Source organism: Cherax quadricarinatus, chromosome 2 (genome assembly GCF_038502225.1).
Source record: "Cherax quadricarinatus isolate ZL_2023a chromosome 2, ASM3850222v1, whole genome shotgun sequence".
Classification (NCBI taxonomy): domain Eukaryota; kingdom Metazoa; phylum Arthropoda; class Malacostraca; order Decapoda; family Parastacidae; genus Cherax; species Cherax quadricarinatus.
The window spans coordinates 7,761,554-7,780,433 of record NC_091293.1 but is presented as its reverse complement, the minus strand read 5'-3'; the positions used below and the strand labels follow the sequence as shown (position 1 = coordinate 7,780,433).

General features: G+C 40.4%; 1 protein-coding gene and 1 long non-coding RNA gene across 5 annotated transcripts in view; one reads left to right on the top strand and one right to left on the bottom strand.

Annotated features, from left to right (window-relative positions):
• The window catches only part of LOC138853024 (uncharacterized), a 294,549-nt gene extending 286,740 nt beyond the window's left edge, over positions 1-7,809 (top strand). Inside the window, exon 3 of the long non-coding RNA XR_011392262.1 lies at positions 7,368-7,809. This is a non-coding gene — a long non-coding RNA (uncharacterized lncRNA). The remainder of the gene's footprint in view (positions 1-7,367) is intronic.
• The window catches only part of LOC128690316 (neuroepithelial cell-transforming gene 1 protein), a 1,446,122-nt gene that overhangs the window by 1,358,361 nt on the left and 68,881 nt on the right, over positions 1-18,880 (bottom strand). The window lies entirely within an intron of this gene.

The window sequence follows — 18,880 nt, the reverse complement described above, 5'->3', positions numbered from 1 at the left end:
TCAGAGCTTTCATTTTTTTTTCATAAATTAATAACATTCGATGGATATTTTTAAAAAGTTATGGAGTCCACGTATCCAGTTTGTTTATATTTAGTTTACAAACATTAACAAATGGAGTTCATACTGATTTTTGTTAATTTAACGTAACTGTTGCCTCACCTGGAATGTTATAACTCTCACTAAACATATTCCTCTTTCTATTGTGTATATATCGTGAACAAGCGATACAAGCAACCACGGGGAAGTTGAATGATAGCTCTAGGCCTTTCGTGTTGCCATCAACACATCTTCAGGAGCAAAAGCGTTCACTCTGATGGTATTTGCTTGGACCACCTCCTCCTCTTCCTCCTTTCTTCAACATTGCAAGCTCCTGATATGTTGATTGCAGCACGAGAGGCCTTGAGCTATCATTCAACTCTCCACCATGGTTGTTTTGCTCCTCTTAGTATATAACTCGCATTACTCTCACAGAGTGTAAGTCAGAGCTTCTCACTTATTCGACCCTTGTAGGTTTAGCGCTTCTATTTGATTATAATAATTCTTTCTTGTTGAATGTTATTAGTCTCGTCAGTTACGTTCTATACCTCATTTATCGCTCTTCCTACATTTACACCTTCTGCACATAATAAAATACATCCATCACAACATTATAAAAAATACTTAGAAATATTTCTTTTAAAAAAATAAAAAACAAGAAACGTGTGGGTGTAAGACTATCCAGGTGTCGTACATGTGGGCGTAAGACTGCCCAGGTGTCGTACATGTGGGCGTAAGACTGCCCAGGTGTCGTACATGTGGGCGTAAGACTGCCCAGGTGTCGTACATGTGGGCGTAAGACTGCCCAGGTGTCGTACATGTGGGCGTAAGACTGCCCAGGTGTCGTACATGTGGGCGTAAGACTACCCAGGTGTCGTACATGTGGGCGTAAGACTACCCAGGTGTCATACATGTGGGCGTAAGACTGCCCAGGTGTCGTACATGTGGGCGTAAGACTGCCCAGGTGTCGTACATGTGGGCGTAAGACTGCCCAGGTGTCGTACATGTGGGCGTAAGACTGCCCAGGTGTCGTACATGTGGGCGTAAGACTGCCCAGGTGTCGTACATGTGGGCGTAAGACTACCCAGGTGTCGTACATGTGGGCGTAAGACTACCCAGGTGTCGTACATGTGGGCGTAAGACTACCCAGGTGTCGTACATGTGGGCGTAAGACTGCCCAGGTGTCGTACATGTGGGCGTAAGACTACCCAGGTGTCGTACATGTGGGCGTAAGACTGCCCAGGTGTCGCACATGTGGGCGTAAGACTACCCAGGTGTCGTACATGTGGGCGTAAGACTACCCAGGTGTCGTACATGTGGGCGTAAGACTGCCCAGGTGTCGTACATGTGGGCGTAAGACTACCCAGGTGTCGTACATGTGGGCGTAAGACTGCCCAGGTGTCGCACATGTGGGCGTAAGACTGCCCAGGTGTCGCACATGTGGGCGTAAGACTACCCAGGTGTCGTACATGTGGGCGTAAGACTGCCCAGGTGTCGTACATGTGGGCGTAAGACTACCCAGGTGTCGTACATGTGGGCGTAAGACTGCCCAGGTGTCGTACATGTGGGCGTAAGACTACCCAGGTGTCGTACATGTGGGCGTAAGACTACCCAGGTGTCGTACATGTGGGCGTAAGACTGCCCAGGTGTCGTACATGTGGGCGTAAGACTGCCCAGGTGTCGTACATGTGGGCGTAAGACTGCCCAGGTGTCGTACATGTGGGCGTAAGACTGCCCAGGTGTCGTACATGTGGGCGTAAGACTACCCAGGTGTCGTACATGTGGGCGTAAGACTACCCAGGTGTCGTACATGTGGGCGTAAGACTGCCCAGGTGTCGCACATGTGGGCGTAAGACTACCCAGGTGTCGTACATGTGGGCGTAAGACTGCCCAGGTGTCGTACATGTGGGCGTAAGACTGCCCAGGTGTCGTACATGTGGGCGTAAGACTACCCAGGTGTCGTACATGTGGGCGTAAGACTACCCAGGTGTCGTACATGTGGGCGTAAGACTGCCCAGGTGTCGTACATGTGGGCGTAAGACTACCCAGGTGTCGTACATGTGGGCGTAAGACTGCCCAGGTGTCGTACATGTGGGCGTAAGACTACCCAGGTGTCGCACGTGTGTCTAACTCATCGTTTTTGTCGGTACTGTATACCAGTGATATAGTAGATTCATCCAATTAATATTTCTGTACACCAAAGAGAGGTTAGTATGGGTCACCACTCTGATTGCAAATGCATGTTGTTACAGGTGGAATAAGAATCTGCATTTGTAGTCCCAGTGGTGGCCCATGCTCACCTGCCTATAGTATATAGAAATGCTTCTAGCTGGATGAATCTTATTGTAGCCAGCTGGCCCAGTGGTTAACGAACTGGCCTAGAATTTTGCGACTCACTTGCCATGGGTTCTAACTCCACCTTCTCCTTGGTTTGTTTGCAGTCGTTTTATTATGATTTCGCCTGTTTAAAAATTTGCCTCAAAAATACAAAAAGTAAAGGATAAATAATTTTGACTTTTAATTAATAACTCAAATCATGTAACTATTGTTTTTAATTATTTTAGATATCTTAAGTACTTATTTCTGCACGATTCAAATTACATTTGCATTGTTATTTGCATAATTCGTGATTATAAAATGACAATGTCCTTGTTTATGGTCCTAATGTCTCTATATTTGTTTATTTTTGATCATCTTACTTAATGTAAATGTTAGATGTGTAAGACACATCTACCGTTTGGTATCTTTATTATCCAGAAGTATCGCCTACATAGGAGGCTTCTTCACTCGAATACAGAAGAGACAGCAGAAATAGTGGAGATATGAGGATGTAATCAGTCCATCATCCTCGATGACGTTGTTTTGAGGTGGTCAGTCCCTTGGCCTGAAGAAGAGTTGAACTCCATAGTCTGGAACAATGCAGAATGGAGACTTATATGCCAATGGTAAGGCGCAGAACATCTTGAAGACGACAAAAGAGGCAAGAGTGTAAGAACTGAGGGGGACTGCAAGAAACCTTCTGGCCCATGTTAGTTACAAGTGAGAAAAGTTGGTTTTGAGAGAGACTTAACATGGGCCAGAAGGCTTGCTTCAGTGCCTCTCAAGTTGTACATTCTTCTTTTCTACTGGTGGATCCCGCCTCTTCTGTTGTCTTCAAGATTTTCTGTGCCTCACCGTTGACATGTAAATCTCCATTCTGACGCTTCAGCTTCTTATTGTTCCAGACTATTGAGCAGAATTCTCCAGGCTGAGGATGATGCACTGATCGTCGAGGATGATGCACTGATCGTCGAGGATGATGCACTGATCGTCGGGGATGATGCACTGATCGTCGAGGATGATGCACTGATCGTCGAGGATGATGCACTGATCGTCGAGGATGATGCACTGATCGTCTGGGATGATGCACTGATCGTCTGAGATGATGCACTGATCGTCGAGGATGATGCACTGATCGTCTGGGATGATGCACTGATCGTCGAGGATGATGCACTGATCGTCGGGGATGATGTACTGATCGTCGAGGATGATGCACTGATCGTCGGGGATGATGTACTGATCGTCGAGGATGATGCACTGATCGTCGAGGATGATGCACTAATCGTCGAGGATGATGCACTGATCGTCGGGGATGATGCACTGATCGTCGAGGATGATGCACTGATCGTCGAGGATGATGCACTGATCGTCGAGGATGATGCACTGATCGTCGGGGATGATGCACTGATCGTCGAGGATGATGCACTGATCGTCGAGGATGATGCACTGATCGTCGAGGATGATGTACTGATCGTCGAGGATGATGTACTGATCGTCGGGGATGATGCACTGATCGTCGAGGATGATGCACTGATCGTCGAGGATGATGCACTGATCGTCGGGGATGATGCACTGATCGTCGGGGATGATGCACTGATCGTCGAGGATGATGCACTGATCGTCGAGGATGATGCACTGATCGTCGGGGATGATGCACTGATCGTCGAGGATGATGCACTGATCGTCGAGGATGATGCACTGATCGTCGAGGATGATGCACTGATCGTCGGGGATGATGCACTGATCGTCGAGGATGATGCACTGATCGTCGAGGATGATGCACTGATCGTCGAGGATGATGCACTGATCGTCTGGGATGATGCACTGATCGTCTGGGATGATGCACTGATCGTCGAGGATGATGCACTGATCGTCTGGGATGATGCACTGATCGTCGAGGATGATGCACTGATCGTCGGGGATGATGTACTGATCGTCGAGGATGATGCACTGATCGTCGGGGATGATGCACTGATCGTCGGGGATGATGTACTGATCGTCGAGGATGATGCACTGATCGTCGAGGATGATGCACTAATCGTCGAGGATGATGCACTGATCGTCGGGGATGATGCACTGATCGTCGAGGATGATGCACTGATCGTCGAGGATGATGCACTGATCGTCGAGGATGATGCACTGATCGTCGAGGATGATGCACTGATCGTCGAGGATGATGCACTGATCGTCGGGGATGATGCACTGATCGTCGAGGATGATGCACTGATCGTCGAGGATGATGCACTGATCGTCGAGGATGATGTACTGATCGTCGGGGATGATGCACTGATCGTCGAGGATGATGCACTGATCGTCGAGGATGATGCACTGATCGTCGGGGATGATGCACTGATCGTCGGGGATGATGCACTGATCGTCGAGGATGATGCACTGATCGTCGAGGATGATGCACTGATCGTCGAGGATGATGCACTGATCGTCGAGGATGATGCACTGATCGTCGAGGATGATGCACTGATCACTGTACACCTTCACTGACTTTACTGTCTCATGTGTATTCGACTAAAGCTTACTGTGAAGGTGAAACGTTTCCATAATAAAGATACCTAATCGTTCCACATCTTCCCATAAACGTGTTTTAAATAATGAAACCATTTTGTGATGAGTTCGAGACATGTGCAATACCTGGATATCTTCATTTGAAAACGTTTCTCCAATTCAATACTGAGATGATATACGAGAACAGTTGACGAGATAAACATTCCCTATTCATGTCGCTACCAGACCACATTGTTATGCTGTACAGATTCAATGTTTCGTATCACACACAAGTGGAAACAAAAGTGTAGAGACGGTGGTGGTCTGGCTTCGTTTAGTTTACGTGTGTACATGTGGCTGGCTGGTGCAGCAGCTTCAAGAGAGGAAAGAGAGTAAAGTGTGTGAAGAGGAGGACAAACACTGTCTCCGGCAGATGAGTAAGACAAACGTTCAACAGTATGGGCATATTTATTCCCAGAATGTTTCACCTTCTCTGCACTCTTCTTCAGTAGGATATTATAGAGAAAAGCAGTGGAGAGCTTAAAGATGACCTGATCAGTCGGTGCTGAAGTAGTAGTTCTGAGGGGGTCAGTCCCTCCGTCTTCAGATAGTAAAGCTTCCTAGATGTCGCACACGTGTCTAACTCAAGTAGCAGAGAACAGGAGTGCAGATTATTACCACTAATAAAATTATCAATGTTATAACTAAAGTTGGTTTTATTTTACTTAAGAATGGAAAATGTTTTACTATCCGATAACAGTAATTTGTAACGATAGTGATATATGGCTTTTTCAACGTTTCGGTCCCAGTCGGACCGAAACGCCGTCATAAGTTTCATTCTCCTGTGTGCGGGTTATTTGTGTATTAATCCAGTCAGTGCATGAGCACTCGCAGGATATGTGGTACTGCCCAGTAAACTCACCCGTCGGGGATTAATCTTATCTAAATGTAAGTATCCAGTAAGTTTCAGTTTCGACAGAGCAAAACACTGCTATGAAAGTAAGATACAATATTGAGAAGACGTATCCTCCACTATAAACTATATAATTCCTCATAAGCGGCATGATGGTATGAAACCCTGGGGCAAGAGATGCGATGAAAATGTGATCAGGGTCCTTTGCTGAACACTGGAACATATTACTCCCCGAACAAGCTTTTTGTAAACCACAGATTGAATTAAATATGAGACGAGTAGTGGATGTAGTGGTAGTGTAGTGGTTGATGTGAGTGTGGAGGTCAGTGCAAGGTGCACTGGTGGTGGTGGTCGTGATGGTGGTCGTGGTCGTCCAAACTTTACTTCCACCTTTCCAATTAAATACTCGCACAGGTATTTTTACAAGTTAAATCTCATCACACACTTTTCAAACCGGCAGTGTGATGGGGGATGGAGATCAAGGAAACGACTTGCTGCTATACTATCCAGTTCTCATCTGTCTCGCCTCAGGTTATGATTTGAACTGTAATTTAACTCTTCTCAGAATAAACGATAATAATATCTTTCGTTTGTCTCTTCCAAGTAGGTGTGCATACTATGTAATATTGATAAAAGGTACTCAGTCTGTAATTTTAAGTTCCTTAGTTTAAGTCTCTTCAGAAGTGGCATTTATACAAAGTTATTTTATTCGTTGAAAATATATGTATGCCATTTCAGTGAATTTATCTATGTCTCTTATTACCAATCATGTCAAAGGTTTAAGTTACACAAAGTCCAGGTTAGCAAGGTCCGAGGTAGCAATGTTGTGGGAAGCAATGTGACTCCCTGGTCGCTTCTGACCCTCGTATGGACAACATAACTCAGGTTCCCTTTGTAACTGGCAGAGTGCTGCGACAAGCCTTCTCTTAATCCTAGATTTTTTCGCTGGGGTACGACAAACTACACCATGGACGCGAAATTGGTCCGGCGTTCATCTACCGCAGATATTACTCTACTCGGTGAGGAGAGGAGGATAGAGGGCGATAATCAGTGAGCATAACGTGAGTTGTAGAGTCAAGAGCCTTCAAAAGAATTACGGACAGTTAACAGGAAATCCTCCAGCTAAGTAAAGCATCGTAGTTAGGAAACGAATATTATTCTTTCTAGACACACTTAAGTATTTCTGAGGCGACAGTGTTCATTTAAGAACTGATTTAGAACTGTTTTGACCTATAGGTGAAACCGCTCTTTCTGAAGAAGCCGCGAGAGTATCTTCCCGAAATGTTCATAGATTCGTGAATCCTAACAAAATCTCTCAGGCATTCTAAGAGTCAACACTCAACTTAGTTCGCCAAATACGTCAAACGAAGGTAGGCACGCATATGCTGCATGTGGACGGCTGTCTTTTGATTTTATTCGACAGCATTGGTTGATCACATTGACTGTTTTCTAGAAAGTGCAGAAGTTTATCGTATTCATTTAATTTCTTAGCTGTCGTAGGAGTGTGTTCATAAGAAATAGGTAAGTCACTTTGTGAGAAGATAAGCCATTTTGTGAGAAGATATAAGCCATCCTAATCGCGAGATATGTTTTTTTCCAGATAATTGCGATTTTGCTTCTGGACTCCGATAAAGGCCTAAGGATTGGGCATTACTCCTAGCAGGATGCTATTTGTCTGCTGGTTAGTAGAGATGGTGTCGCATTGAAATTGGTTGAAGACAATCTCCTGTTCCTTTTCCTGAGTCCTCACCTCTTGAAGATCTGCTGTCAGGGACTCTCCTGCAACTGACAGTGTGCCGTCTTCCAGCAACTAATTTGATTTCGCAAGCCAGTCTCCAGATGATTTCTGTAACTGTCATGCAGATGGGGAAAGAAAGGAGCAGGTCTCTGGGATGCTGTCTCTCTCAGGTGAACTCGTGCACCTCAAACAACAGCATCGAATTGAATTTATATCCAGATGGAGCAAATGAGGTTAGGGATGTGCAATTTAATGCATAACTAAAATTCGTATATTTTCAATAAATTCAATAATGAAATCAGTGAGCTTTTTTTTTTAGGGGGGGGGGGTGTATGATGCCCTGGTTATTCATAAATGGTAAACATAAAATATTCATGTCAAAAATTTTAGCTTAATAAATATATACATTATCCCCGTAAATCATACAAAGATTAACTTACACCTAATATACCCCCATAAATCATGTTGAGTTAATTAACATAAATTTCAATGTGAAAAACCAGAAACTGAAAATCATGTGGATAAATTTTAAACAGGTGTCTACCATACAGAGTACATTTACAAACAATCTAACAAACCAAAAATCAATGAGAAAATTTTGTATATCCAGGTTGGTGCCGCGATCACACGAACTCTGTTTACTAGCATAATATATTTACCCCTCCCCCTCCCCACCATATATATATATATATATATATATATATATATATATATATATATATACATATATATATATACATATATATATATATATACATATATATATATACATATATATATACATATTTATATATATACATATATATATATATATATATACATATATATATACATATATATATATACATATATATATATATATACATATACATATATATATACATATATATATATATATATATATATATATATATATATATATAAATATATATAGATATATATATATATATATATATATATATATATGTATATATGTAAAACTGGTCAATTAGCAAGAACTCTTTTAAAATTAAGTCCTTTCTAAAATTTTCTCTTGTACGTTTAAAGATATATTTTTTTCAATATGTTAATGTAAAAAAATTTAATTTTGCACCAAAAGAATCTTAGAAAACTTACCTAACCTTATTATAACAAGAACAATTTATTTTAGCCTAACCCAACTAAATATATTTTAGATTTGTTTACAATAATTTAATACTAAACAAACACAGTGAAATATATTTTTTTCGTTAGGTTCAGAATGATTTTGGCGAAATTATTGCATACACAAATTTTCACTTGTCCTATATGGCAAGATGAGCGTTGCTATTTAAGCCAAGATCGCAAGTTCTGCCTATTCGGCACGACACACACACACACACACACACACACACACATATACACACACACACACACACACACACACACACACACACACACACACACACACACACACACACAAACACACACACACATTATATATATATATATATATATTTATTTATATTTATATTTTCAACAAGTCGGTCGTCTCCCACCGAGGCAGGGTGACCCAAAGAGAAAGAAAATCCCAAAAAAGATAATACTTTCATCATCATTCAACACTTTCACCTCACCCACACATAATCACTGCTTTTGCAGAGTTGCCCAGAATACAACAGCTTAGAAGTATATATGTATAAAAAATACACAATATATCTCTCCAAACTGCCAATATCCCAAACCCCTCCTTTAGAGTGCAGGCATTGTACTTCCCATTTCCAGGACTCAAGTCCGGTTATATAAAATAACCGGTTTCCCTGAATTCCTTCACTAAGTATTACCCTGCTCACACTCCAACAGATCGTCAGGTCCCAAATACCATTTGTCTCCATTCACTCCTAACACGCTCACGCACGCTTGCTGGAAGTCCAAACCCCTCACCCACAACACCACCTTTACCCTCTCCCTCCAACCTTTACGAGGACGACCCCTACCCCGCCTTCCTTCCCCTACAGATTTATACGCTCTCCATGTAATTCTACTTTGATCCACTCCCTCTAAATGACCAAACCACCTCAACAACCCCTCTTCAGCCCTCTGACTAATACTTTTATTAACTCCACACCTTCTCCTAATTTCCACACTCCGAATTGTCTGCATAATATTTACACCACACATTGCCCTTAGGACATCTCCACTGCCTCCAACCGCCTCCTCGCTGCTGCATTCACAACCCAAGCTTCACACCCATATAAGAGTGTTGGTACTACGGTACTTTCATACATTCCCTTCTTTGTCTCCATAGATAACATTTTTTGTCTCCACATATACCTCAATGCACCACTCACCTTTTTTCATTCATCAATTCTATGATTAACCTCATCCTTCATAAATCCATCCGCCGACACGTCAACTCCAGAATATCTGAAAACATTCACTTCTTCCATACTCCTCCTCTCCAATTTGATATCCAATTTTTCTTTATCTAAATCATTTGATACCCTCATCACCTTACTCTTTTCTATGTTCACTTTCAACTTTCTACCTTTACACACATTCCCAAATTCGTCCACTAACCTTTGCAATTTTTATTTAGAATCTCCCATAAGCACAGTATCATCAGCAAAAAGTAACTGTATCACTTCCCATTTTGTATTTAATTCCCCATAATTTAATCCCACCCCTCTCCCGAACACCCTATCATTTACTTCTTTTACAACCCCATCTATAAATATATTAAACAACCATGGTGACATTAAACATCCCTGTCTAAGACCTACTTTTACCGTGAAGTATTCTCCCTTTCTTCTACTCCATAACCTGAGCCTCACTATCCTCATAAAAACTCTTTACAGCATTTAGTAACTTACCACCTATAACAATACACTTGCAACATCTGCCACATTGCTCCCTATCCACTCTACCATATGCCCTTTCTAAATCCATAAATGCAATAAAAATTTTCCTACCTTTATCTAAATACTGCTCACATATATGCTTCAATGTAAACACTTGATCTACACATCCCCTACCCACTCTAAAACCTCCTTGCTCATCCGCAATCCTACATTCTGTCTTACCTCTAATTCTTTCAATAATAACCCTACCGTACACTTTTCCTGGTATACTCAGTAAACGTATTCCTCTATAATTTTTACAATCTCTTTTGTCCCCCTTCCTTTTATATAAAGGGACTATACACGCTCTCCGCAAATCCCTAGGTACCTTCCCCTCTTTCATACATTTATTACTAAAAAAATACCAACCACTCCAACACTATGTCCTCCCCTGCTTTTAACATTTCTGTCATGATCCCGTCAGTTCCAGCTGCTTTACCCCCTTTCCTTCTACGTAATGCCTCACGCACCTCCCCTACACTCACATCCTGCTCTTCTTCACTCCTGAAAGATGATATACCTCCCTGGCCAGTGCATGAAATTACCGCCTCCCTTTCATCGTCGACATTTAAAAGTTCCTCAAAATATTCTCGCCATCTACCCAAAATCTCCATCTCCCCATCTACTAACTCCCCTTCTCTGTTTTTAACTGATAAATCCATTTGTTTTCTAGGCTTTCTTAACTTGTTTAACTCTAAAAAATTTTCTTATTTTCATTAAAATTCCTTGACAGTACCTCTCCCACTCTATCATCCACTCTCCTTTTGCACTCTCCCACCACTCTCTTCACCTTTCTTTTACTCTCCATATACTCTTCTCATAACAGTTCTGCTTTGTAAATACCTCTCAAAAGCTACCTTTTTCGCTTTTATCACACCCTTTACTTCATCATTCCACCAATCACTCCTCTTTCCTCCTGCACTCACCCTCCTATAACCACAAACTTCTGGCCCACATTCTAATAATGCATTTTTAAAACTATTCCAACCCTCTTCAACCCCCCCCCACTACTCATGCTTGCACCAGCCCACCTTTCTGCCAATAGTTACTTATATCTCAACCGAATTTCCTCCTCCCTTAGTTTATACACTTTCACCTCCCTCTTACTTGTTGCCATTTTCCTCTTATCCCATCTACCTCTTACTCTAACTGTAGCTACAACTAGATAATGATCCGATATATCAGTTGCCCCTCTAAAAACGTGTACATCCTGGAGCCTACCCATCAACCTTTTATCCACCAATACATAATCTAACAAACTACTTTCATTACGTGCTACATCATGCCTTGTATATTTATTTATCCTCTTTTTCATAAAATATGTATTACTTATTACCAAACCTCTTTCTACACATAGCTCAATTAAAGGCTCCCCATTTTCATTTACCCTTGGCACCCCAAATTTACCTACTACTCCCTCCACAACATTTTTTTCCACTTTTGCATTAAAATCCCCAACCACAAGTACTCTCACACTTGGTTCAAAACTCCCCACGCATTCACTCAATATTTCCCAAAATCTTTCTCTCTCCTCTATACTTCTCTCTTCTCCAGGTGCATAAACGCTCACTATAACCAACTTCTCACATCCAACCTTTATTTTACTCCACATAATCCTTGAATTAATACATTTATAGTCCCTCTTTTCCTGCCATAGCTTATCCTTCAACATTATTGATACTCCTTCTTTAGCTCTAACTCTATTTGAAACCCCTGACCTAATCCCATTTATTCCTCTCCACTGAAACTCACCCTCCCCCTTCAGCTTTGTTTCACTTAAAGCCAGGACATCCAGCTTCTTCTCATTCATAACATCCACAATCATCTCTTTCTTATCATCTGCACAACATCCACGCACATTCAAACTTCCCACTTTGACAATTTTCTTCTTATTCTTTTTAGTAATTTTTAATATATATATATATATATATATATATATATATATATATATATATATATATATATATATATATATATATATATATATATATATATGTCGTGCCGAATATGTAAAACTAGTCAATTAGCAAGAACTCATTTAAAATTAAGTCCTTTCTAAAATTTTCTCTTATACGTTTAAAGATATTTTTTTTCTTTAATGTTGATGTAAAAAAATATAATTTTGCACCAAAAGGAACTTAGAAAACTTACCTAACCTTATTATAACAAGAACAATTTATTTTAGCCTAACCAAACTAAATATATTTTAGATTTGTTTACAGTAATTTAATATTAAACAAACACAGTGAACTATATTTTTTTCGTTAGGTTCAGAATGATTTTGGCGAAATTATTGCGTACACAAATTTTCACTTGTCCTATATGGCAAGATAATCGTTGCTATTTAAGCCAAGATCGCAAGTTCTGCCTATTCGGCACGACATATATATATATATATACCTCAAACATCCCTGAATCTTCAGCAGGATTCGAATCTGAACACTGTATCAAAATACACATAACTTTCGCCATTCAGCCAGATCTGGGATCCGGTTGAGTGGCGAAAATTCTGTATACTGTGTCACAGAGTATGTAGGATCGTATGCTGCTGTGGACTAATCGATAATGTTTGTTAAAAATTCGCCAGTTTGCGAATTGTTAAGCATATATATAAATATATACACACAAGAGGCAGGACTAACACTTACAATATCTGCCTCTTTAATGCTCGCTCCCGTTATAATCCAATAAATTCTGTACCTGCGTTGAACTTTGATCTTTCAATAAATGCATCCGAAAGCATTGTAAATATTCGGATTTACTAATACAATTGTTATAAGATAAAAATCCCTCCCAGCTGAAAAATCTACATTTATTTAAAACGTAGATACGCTTTTTTTTCTCTCTCCCTCGTCAGTTCTCTAGTTCATCACATCTTTTTTAGATCGGTCTGCCGGCAAGTCCAATCCCAAATGCCTAAGCACATTTACTTCCACTATACTCCCTCATTCTGATCTGATATCCAGAATTTCATTGCCTCGATTTTTGTTTACTCTTATCATGTTGCTTTTTATGTTCACTTTTAATACAGCCTCAACTGATCAATTTCATGTGATAAACACACACACTAACTACCAAGATAGGTGGGCAGCATAAAGAATTTAATTATTAAAATGATTTACGTTATCGACAAGCAGATGATTAAGATACACATGCGACAGTTGGTATATTTACTGTCGAAACGTTTCGCCTACACAGTAGGCTTTTCCAGTTGAATGCAGAGGACACAACAGAAGCAGTGAAGTGGTTATAAAGATGATGTGATGAATACATCAGCCTTGAAGTAGTAGTTTTGAGATGGTCAGTCCCTCAGCCTGGAGAGGAATTCAGCGCTAAAGTCTGGAACATTATTACACATCTATCTCACCCAACATCAAGGACACTCTGACCTTGCAAAATTCGTTGGAAAATTACGCTCAGACAAGGTGAGACTGTGTGTGCACAAGGTACGCTGAGGTCAGTGGTCACGTGTGGTCATACCTGCCTAAGCTCTTGGGAGTTAGCGTGGGGTGTTACCAAGCACCATGGCTTGTTGTAGTGTTTTAGAATCTCGGATTCAAGTGTTGAAGAAGGTTCTACATCTTCAGGAGGAAAATAGGAGGCTGAAGCTTCGCATAGATGGGTTTGGGAGCGAGTGTGAGAAGGATTTAGCTGCTAAGGAGGAAATGGTCAGCAGTGATTGTGGCAGCCGCTTTAAGTGGCAAGTGGTTCAAAATTCAGGAAGAAGGAAGATAAGGAGAGTTAACAGAGAAGATGTAAAGGTAGGAAATCGATCTCTCTTCTCCAGGACGCGTATACTTCGGTGGTTAGTGAGGTTGAAGGTACCACTGATTCTCCTGCTAATCAAGGTAAAAATATTCTAATTGTAAGAGATTCTCAGGTAAGATATATGGACCGTGCTTTTTGTAACAGAGATAGAAAGGTCAGACAGAGTGTGTGCCTCCCAGGAGCTGGTGTTGGCGACATAGCAGGTTGGCTAATATTATGTCAGGTAATGGGAACAAGCCATTATCTGTCCTAGTGCTGGGGATAATGACATTGGGAAGGGGGGAGACAGGAGCTGCTGGATAAGTACAGGTCAGCCATAGAAGTAGTCAGGTCTAAGGGAGGGATCCCAGTCATATGTAGCATCCTGCCCAGAAAGGGAGTGGGTAATGAATGGATGTCGAGGGCAATTGGAATAAATTGCTGGCTAGACAGGTACTGCAAGGAACTTGCAATCTCATTCATTGATAACTGGGACAACTTCTATGGCAAACATGATATGTATGCAAGGGATGGGGTTCATTTTTCTGGGGCTGCAGTGGTTGCATTAGCCAGTTCGATTGAGGGGGTTATTGATGACTTGTCTAGGACTTTAAACTGATAAATTATAGAGGTATGGGTGTTTGTGGGATACCGGGATACCTCAGGGATATGTTTAAAAAACAATATTCAAAGAAAAGTTGCTAGTAAAGGCAAATCAATTGATCAACAAAGAGAGATGGTAGAGGGCAACGAGTGACTAGCTACCAATATGACTTTTTCAGAGCATAGTTCTAGCTGCCCAGACAACTTTTGTTCCGAGAAGGGAAATTAGATCCAACAAAAATGATCCCAAATGGATGAACAATAGATTAAAACATCTCATTGGACAAAAAAGAGGTATATATAGAGGTATCAAAAGAGGGGATGGGCAGTTTAGAAATCAATATATTAAATTAAAAAGAGAAATGCCTTCTGAATGCAACATACGGGGTTATAAACTATTCCACACTGATAGGATCAACAGCAAAGGTGGTGGAGTGGCGATGTAAGTCAGAGATAATTTAACTTGTTGTCTTAGATATGCAATAAGATTAGAAACATTGGACACAGAATCTCTTTGGCTACACTTTCTCAAAGGTCGTGACAAATTAATTTTGGGTGTGATTTATAGGCCTCCAAACCTTGATAGAGAGTGCAATAAGCTGTTAAGGGACGAGATTCATAAAGCATCTAGATATGAAAATGTTGTGTTAATGGGAGATTTAACTTTAGACAAACTGATTGGAACAATACTACAGGAAATCTTGAGTCTAGTGACTTTCTTGATACGGTTCAGGATTGCTTTTAAAAACAGGTTGTGACAGAACCAACTAGAGGAAATAATCTGCTTGACTTGCTTCTTGCCAAAAAAGAATCACCAACTAATAATCTTAAAGTTAAGGATGAGCTTGGGGAAAGTGATCACAAATCACTTAGTTTCAGTATGTCAAGGAATTACCCAGATAAATACAATCAAATCTCTGTCCCAGACTTTTCCTTTGCCGATTTCATGGGACTGAGAAATTACCTGGGTGGGCTAAATTGGAATGACCTGACTATGGGTCAGGAAGATGATCTTGGTTGCCAATATGACTTTTTCAGAGCATAGTTCTAGCTGCCCAGACAACTTTTGTTCCGAGAAGGGAAATTAGATCCAACAAAAATGATCCCAAATGGATGAACAATAGATTAAAACATCTCATTGGACAAAAAAGAGGTATATATAGAGGTATCAAAAGAGGGGATGGGCAGTTTAGAAATCAATATATTAAATTAAAAAGAGAAATAAAAAAAGGAATAAGAAAAGCAAGAAGGGATTACGAGGCTAAGGTCGCAAGGGATTCGAAGACTAACCAAGAAGGGTTCTTTCAGGTATACAGAAGTAAGATTATAGACAAGATAGGCCCACTTAAGAGTAACCCAGGTCAGATCACTGAGAGTGGTAAGGATGTGTGTGAAATTTTCAATACTTAATTCCTCTCAGATTTTACCCGGGAAAATGCTAGCAAAATTCATGAAATAATAGATTATGTAGAACAGGACGATAATAAACTATGCTCGATTGCAGTAACTAGTGACATGGTCCTCAAACAAATAGAGAAATTAAAACCTAACAAATCCCCAGGCCCTGATGAACTGTTTGCAAGGGTGTTAAAGGAATTTGAAGAACTTAGCATGCCTTTGGCTAAACTTTTCTACATATCACTACAAACTGGCATAGTGCCTGATAAGTGGAAAATGGCAAATGTAATACCTATTAACAAGGTAGGTGACAGGTCCTTAGCTTCGAACTGTAGACTAAAAAACCTTATAGATGAATGGTTCAGAGAACCGACACGTTGATAAATTAGGCACATGTGCAACTCTTGGGTATCTTTATTGAGGAAACGTTTCGCCACACAGTGGCTTCATCAGTTCATACAAAGGAGAAACTTGAAGAACAGGAGGAAATTGATGGGCTGACCACATCGACTCAAGGTTGAGGGACCGATTACCCCGTTCTCCTCCTGTTCTTCAAGTTTCTCCTTTGTGTGGACTGATGAAGCCACAGTGTGGCGAAACGTTTCCTCAATAAAGATACCCAAGAGTTACACATGAGTCTAATTTATCAAAAAGCCTTACCTCCATAGTGGGAAAATTTATGGAATCAATAATTGCCGAAGCAATTCGTAGCCATCTAGATAGTCATAAATTGATTAACGAATCTCAATTCTGATTTCTCCCCATTTATGCAAACTCTTTGCTGCTTATTTGTCAACCACGCCACTACCTAGGAAATAATTTCTCCTCCTATTCCGTGTGCCTTAAGTTTCCTCAAAAGTCTCTGATGTGGAACTCTATCGAAAGCCTTACTGAAGTCCATATACACAATATCACATTCATTACCATGATATACCTTCTCAAACACCTTAGCGAAAAAAAGTTAGTGAATTCGTAAGACAAGAACGCCCCTTTGTAAATCCGTGTTGAGATTCATTTACCAATTTATGCCTATCAAGATGGCTACGAATTGCCTCGGAATTTATTGATTCCATAAATTTTCTCACTTTGGAGGTAAGGCTTATTGGTCTATAGTTCGAAGCTAAGGACCTGTCACCTGCCTTGTAAATAGGTATTACATTTGCCATTTTCCACTTATCAGGCACTATGCCAGTTTGTAGTGATATGTTAAAAAGATTAGCCAAGGGTTTGCAAAGTTCCTCTTTACATTCCTTTAAAACCCTTACAAAAAATTCATCAAGGCCTGGGGATTTGTTAGGTTTCAATTTCTCTGTATGTCTGAAGACCATGTCACTAGTTACTACAATCGTCCAAAGTTTTTTATCGTCCTGTTCTACATAATTTACCATTTCTGGAATTTTGCTAGTATCTTCCTGAGTAAAGACTGAGAGGAAGTAAGAATAGAAAATTTCACACATATCCCTACCACCGTCAGTGATCTGACCTGAGCTACTCTGAAGTGGGCCTATCTTGTCTCTATTCTTACTTCTGTATACCTGAAGGAACCCTTTTGGGTTAGTCTTCGAATCCTTTGCGAACTTAGCATCATAATCCTTTTTTGTTTTTCTTATTCTTTTTTTTATTTCTCTCCTTAATTGAATATATTGATTTCTTAACTGCCCATCCCCTCTTTTGATATGCCTATATATGCCTCTCTTCTGACCTATGAGATGTTTTAATCTCAAAGGTTCATCCATTTGGGATCATTTTTGTTTGATCTAATTTCCGTATTCGGAACAAAAGTTGACTGAGCAGCTAGAACTATGCTCTGAAAAACGTCATACTGGCAACCAACACCAGCTACCTGACCCATAGTCAGGTCATCCCAATTTAGCCCACCCAGGTAAATTTTCAGTCCCAGGAAATTTGCCAATCGAAAGTCTGGGACAGACTGCAGTTTACTGGGTAATTCCATAGCTAATTATTAACCTCAAGATTATTAATTAGTGAATCTTTATTGGCAAGAAAAAAGTCAAGCAGATTGTTTCCTCTAGTTGGTTCTGTCACAAACTGTTTTAAAAAGCAATCCTGAACTGTATCAAGAAAGTTACTAGACTCAAGATTTCCTGTCAAATTGTTCCAATCAATTTGTCTAAACTTAAAATCCCCCATTAACACAACATTTTCATATCTACACGCCTTATGAATTTCGTGCCATAGCAGCTTACTGCACTCCCTGTCGAGGTTTGGGGGTCTATATATCATACCCAAAATTAATTTTTCATATCCCTCGAGAAACTGGAGCCAAACAGATTCTGTGTCCGATGTTTCTATTCTCATATCGTGCCTAACACAACAAGTTAAATTATCTCTGACTTACATCGCCACTCCACCACCCTTCCTGTTGATCCTATCAGTGTGGAATAGTTTATAACCCTTTATGCTGCATTCAGAAGGCATTTCTCTATCCTTCAAGTTGAACCAGGTCTCAGTTATAGCAATAATATCTATATTTCCTGCACTTGCGAGTAATCTTAGCTCATCTATCTTATTTCTTAGACTCCTACTATTTGTATAGTAAACCTTAAGGGAGCTAGTCACTCGTTGCCCTCTACTATCTCTGTTTGTTTGTTAATCAATTTCTTTGTCTTTATTAGGAACTTTATTCTGAATATTATCTATTAAACATATCCCTGAGGTATCCTGGTAATATCTGCTGTTTCCAACAATAATGCTGCAGCCTGATTGTTTCTCACAAACACCCATACCTCTATAATCTATCAGTTTAAA